General features: G+C 37.5%; 1 non-coding gene across 1 annotated transcript; it reads left to right on the top strand.

Annotated features, from left to right (window-relative positions):
• The first annotated feature begins 697 nt into the window (after positions 1 to 697).
• On the top strand, positions 698 to 772 carry Trnat-ugu. The gene has a single exon. It is a non-coding gene; the product is annotated as a tRNA-Thr (tRNA).
• The last annotated feature ends 3,734 nt before the right edge of the window (positions 773 to 4,506 follow it).

Raw genomic sequence — 4,506 nt, 5'->3', positions numbered from 1 at the left:
TTCAGTAGAGTTCAAAAGTAGTTTTCTTCACCCACATTTCATGCAATATGATAGTTGAAATGTTAAATATAAATCTTATTCTAGTTTAGTTTTTAGCATCCCAAAGAAATTTCTCTTCTGGAGGTCCTGTGGAATTTGGGTATACTTTGAGATGTTTTATATGTATGAAATTAAATTACTTTGAACCTTTGTCAAATGTTTCTCTATCAACCTGAAATACTAAAATCACACATCTAACATGAAACGATAATTAAATCGACACCCTAGCTGCAAACAGGTTTTGATATACTACATTGGGGACAAGTTGAAAATGTGTGCCCCAACTGGGACTCGAACCCGGGATCTCCAGCTTACATGGCAGATGCTCTACCCATCTGAGCCACTGAGGGCATGGAGGATAGTGCACCTGCAGGTACTTACCCCTTATTCTAGAGAAGGTGCACAGTCATAAATGGTATCTGTTCTTTCAGGAACAGATACTACCTTCATATATAGTTAAAATATGGCTACCCAGTCATTTACCTTGTGCGAACGCAACTCGTCCGGGACTTGATAGAGTAATCTGCCACGAGTAATGAGTCTGATGGGAAAACATCTATTAGGTGCACCATGAATGTAGTGGTGTGGACATGTTGGGAATGTGGGTCTCACAGGGAGTGTGCAAGGGATAAGTCCCTGCAGGCGCACTATCCTGTGTGCCCTCGGTGGCTCAGATGGATAGAGTGTCTGCCATGTAAGCAGGAGATCCCAGGTTCGAGTCCTGGTCGGGGCACACATTTTCAACATGTCCCCAATGATGTACACCAGTGCCTGTTTGCAGCTAGGGTGTTGATTTAATTATCATTTCACTCTAGAGAAGCTGCACGGTCATCAATGGTATCTGTTCTTTCGGGAACATGTACTACCTTCATACATAACTAACCATTTATATAGATGTAGCGAGTTTCAGTTTGTTGTGACCAAAATTGACAACAGGTGCTAGACTTTCCTTTAAATCCAAGTGATGAAAAGTAAGTCTTAATCTTTTATAATTTTTTCAAGATATTTCAAAATGGAATCAGCATCTTATTTGACACATGCCTGTGAAGCATATTCCACCATACTTTTTCCGATATTATTTTTTCTTATGAATCTGGTTTACCGAATATCAGTTAAGACATGTCATGACTCTTATGAATTAAAACTTCCTCATGCTGATAATTGAAAATAATCATCTTATATTATTCACAGAAACCAAAAATCAGTTTTATGGGAACCAGAATTTTAAAACAGCCATTATCGACGACTAGATTTTTCAGGGTTCAGCTGATCACCATCTTTCATTCAATAGAATAATCTGATGTTAAAGATGTGCTCTCTTTCAGAAGCTCAAAAGCTAATGAGGCTTTTGTGGTCACTTGTTGATGTATTGTCTGTAGGCTTTTGTTTCGGGATTCTCAGCTAACATCTGTTACACAATTTTTCTGATATTTTGCCAGCACAAGTGTCTGGCATTGTCAAAGGTTCACCATGCATTGCTAGTGGCAGACTGGAGTCTCTCCAGCTGCAGGCTGAGCTGCAGTCTGCCACCAGCAATAGAGGATGGACCTTTGAAAATGCCAGCCTCTTGTGCTGCCAGAATGTCAGAAAAATTGATAAACAGATGTTGGCTGAAGATCCCTAGATGAAAGCCAACATATAATGTCTTTTAGAATTGTTACTTCAGGACTGTGAACATGATCAGTACTTTCGTTATTAAGATGATACTGAAGTTCAGAAAATAAGTGCATTTAATTGTATCACCATTTATAATTTTTGTTTCACTTCTTTTTTCTGAAGGTGGTAACTGTTTTTGTTTTGTATGGTGATTGATGCTAGTGCAACATACCCCAAAACTGCTTGTCCGTAATTTTCAATGTGATGACTTGAATCAGTGTTTAGCATTTCATGTACAATTATTGACATTGTTTAGAGTGTTAAAATATTTTTATTAGTTTTTAACACACTAATTTAAATAATTGTTTACTATGTTTACCATAAGCTGGTTTTTATTTACCTTTTTTACTTTTTTCACATGTACTCCACTAGTTTTTCTAAAATAGGTGTTTTCATCATACACTATTCCCATTACTATATTCATTGCAGATTGAGTCTTGCTCATGTAGTGGTACACTAAATGCGTATCTCTGCCAACTGTTTGCTTGCAGCTTTTCTTTCATTAATTGCTTTTCTTATTCCAAAAGTTCCATCTGCAAGGCTGAAAGAACTGCCAAAATTGTATAAGAGAAATGCCATCACTCCTTTTTTGCAATAAGGAGTTAGTTGGCTAGTCATTTCCATGTTCAATGAATCATAATTGCAGTCTCTCGCTATTATCTAGTCAGTTTTACAGTTATAGTTCTCCTCCTCAGGAGCAAAAATGGTAACAAGCAGATCATGTACATGATTTCTTCAATGTTTTTTATGACTCTCTCTCTCTCTCTCTCTCTCTCTCTCTCTCTCTCTCTCTCTCTCTCTCTCAACTTATGTCATTCTCATCCCCAAAATCTGATGTTATCCACAACATTACATAGCTAAGGCTAATGACCTGCAACATGTGACTTGCAGTTCAGTTTCTTATCAACATAAACACTTAAGGGGCTCTGGAAAGGCTCAAAATCATGAAAAGTTCAATTTTTACTTTTTTGCGTTTTCTGAATCTGCAGACTATTACCTTTTAATAGATATATAATTTATTCAATTCCGATGACTACAACTATTTTTAAATATTTTTTGAAATGTGTTCTACATGGGCGTGACCCACTGTGGCGCTGTTAAACTGCTGTCAAATGGTGTTATTATTAACGTCCGTGTTCATCAGGTACATTTTAGTGATGTGAGATAAAGTATGTGTTGTGGCTAACCTGTGATGGTTCAATATATATCGCTGGTGTGATTGTCGATTGTTTCATGTTTATTTACTCTGTCATTATCTCGAAAATATTCGTAATTAATTCTGTTTCTTGAGTCTCTGTTTTGTTGAAGTATAATAATGAGTAAAAGTAAAGTTATTAGAAATCCTCTGAAGGCTTTTAAGAAAAGGAGAAATGTTGGAAAGCCAAAGGTATGTGTTATTACTGTAAACAATAAAGACGATAACCAAGTGAGTGAACCTAACCTCTCAAGTACACCTGCCGATAGTGGTCAAAGTGGGAAAGAAAATACTTCACAGAAGAAGCTTGGTTCAATGAGTGAAAACTATGAATGTTTTATGGGCGAATCGGATGTGAATGAAATATTTGATATGTCGGTTCTCAAAGGAATTTTTTCAAACTGTGTAAGATGTATTCATTGTAGTGAAGTTGGTCTGGAACTCTCCATAATAAAGCACGTAGGACTTGCTAGTGAAATACAACTGAAATGTGATAAGTGTTCATGCATGACCACCTTTTGGAACAGTGTTGCAGTAACTGCAACTGAAGAAAATGGTAGCAAAATCTACGAACACAACATTAGATTTGTTTATTCCTTGCGTTCAGTTGGTAAGGGTGCTACTGCAGGTGCAATTTTCTGTGGCATCATGAATCTTCCAAATCCCCCAACCAAGTTTACGACCTATAATAAATTAATAGGGTCTAAAGTAGAAGATGTCTGTATAGAATCTATGAAGAACCCTGTGGAAGAGGCAGTAATGGAAAATAATGCTAACAGAGATTTGACTGCAGCGTTCGATGGTACCTGGCATAAACGGGGACACACATCTCTTCATGGTGTAGTATCTGCCACCAGTATGTATACAGGGAAAGTTTTAGATGTAGCAGTAATATCAAAGTATTGTAGATGTCCACAAAAATATAAAGGTACACATGAAAATAATTGCAAAGCTAACTATAGTGGCAGTAGTGGAGGAATGGAAGTGGCTGGTGTTGCCAGTATATTCCAGCGTTCTGAGGCGTGTGATAAAGTGCGATATGTTAATTACCTTGGTGACGGTGATTCTAAAAGTTTCAAACATGTTCAAGGACTGAAGCCCTATGGTGGTGATGTTGTAGTGCAGAAATTTGAGTGTATTGGACACGTACAGAAGCGAATGGGAACAAGACTTTCAAGGACTGAAGCCCTATGGTGGTGATGTTGTAGTGCAGAAATTTGAGTGTATTGGACACGTACAGAAGCGAATGGGAACAAGACTTCGGCGACTGAAAGCTTCGTACAAAAAACAAAAACTCAGTGATGGTAAAGGGTTGGATGGGAAGGGAAGGTTAACTGACAGTGTAATTGACAAAATACAGAACTATTATGGAATGGCTATTAGGCAAAATACACAAAGTGTCGACGAAATGAAGAAGGCTGTTTGGGCTCTTTTTTTTTCATACTTCTTCAACCGATGAAAATCCCCAACATAGCTTGTGTCCCAAAGAAGAAGACAGTTGGTGTAAATATAACAAAGGATTGCTAACTGGTGAAGTGTACACTCATAAGCATAGTCTGCCTCATGCAATAATGGAGGTGATAAAACCTATTTTCAGAGACTTAGCAGCACCTGAA

This window comes from Schistocerca americana, chromosome X (genome assembly GCF_021461395.2).
Source record: "Schistocerca americana isolate TAMUIC-IGC-003095 chromosome X, iqSchAmer2.1, whole genome shotgun sequence".
Lineage (NCBI taxonomy): Eukaryota > Metazoa > Arthropoda > Insecta > Orthoptera > Acrididae > Schistocerca > Schistocerca americana.
Note: the sequence above shows the minus strand (reverse complement) of the source record. Positions and strands in the feature narration are given on the sequence as shown.